This window comes from Penaeus monodon, chromosome 31 (assembly GCF_015228065.2).
Source record: "Penaeus monodon isolate SGIC_2016 chromosome 31, NSTDA_Pmon_1, whole genome shotgun sequence".
In the NCBI taxonomy this organism is placed as follows: Eukaryota; Metazoa; Arthropoda; class Malacostraca; order Decapoda; family Penaeidae; genus Penaeus; species Penaeus monodon.
Genome location: NC_051416.1, coordinates 2,249,803 through 2,250,505, shown reverse-complemented (window position 1 = coordinate 2,250,505; position 703 = coordinate 2,249,803).

Below are 703 nucleotides of genomic sequence, written 5' to 3'. Positions count from 1 at the left end.
ATGCGAACAACGACTCTCTGACCAACAAATGACCCGTAAAGTTCGCGGACTCCGGAGGCGGGGGGGGGGGGAGACGCTCCCGACACAAAGACAAACACAAACGCTCGCTCGCCCGTCCGCAAACGTTCCACGCTCCTCCCCTTCTCGCAAACGTTCGTGAGAGGCCGGCATTACGTTCGCGGGGCGGCTACGTTCGGGGACGGAGACAGCGAACTCGAGCGCGGGCGAGGGTGCACTGAGGGCGCCTCCCGTGCCCAGCCGACGCCTCCTGGACCCACGACCCACACCTCCGCCCACCCACACCTCCGCCCACCCACACCTCCGCCCCCCTTTCGACACCTCCGCCCCCCCCACCCTCGACACCTCCTCAACCCCCTCCGCCTTCAAGACCTCCACCCTCTCCACCTCCCCCATCCCCTCTCCCTCCCCCTATCCCCCCCCCGAGCCCCATCTCCCTTCCTCACACCCTCTGCGACTCGGGACACGCATGACATCCGCTCATTAATATCGCATGACGAGTAATCGGGCGGGGATCCGAGAAGGCTTCACATAACGAAGATAATCAGGGCAAACGCCTCGCGACAGGTGACCCTTCCGCGAGGCGCACGCACACGGACACGTACAAGCACAGTTTTTTTTCTTCTTCTTCCACCACGTACAAGCACAGTTTTTTTTCTTCTTCTTCCACCACGTACAAGCACAG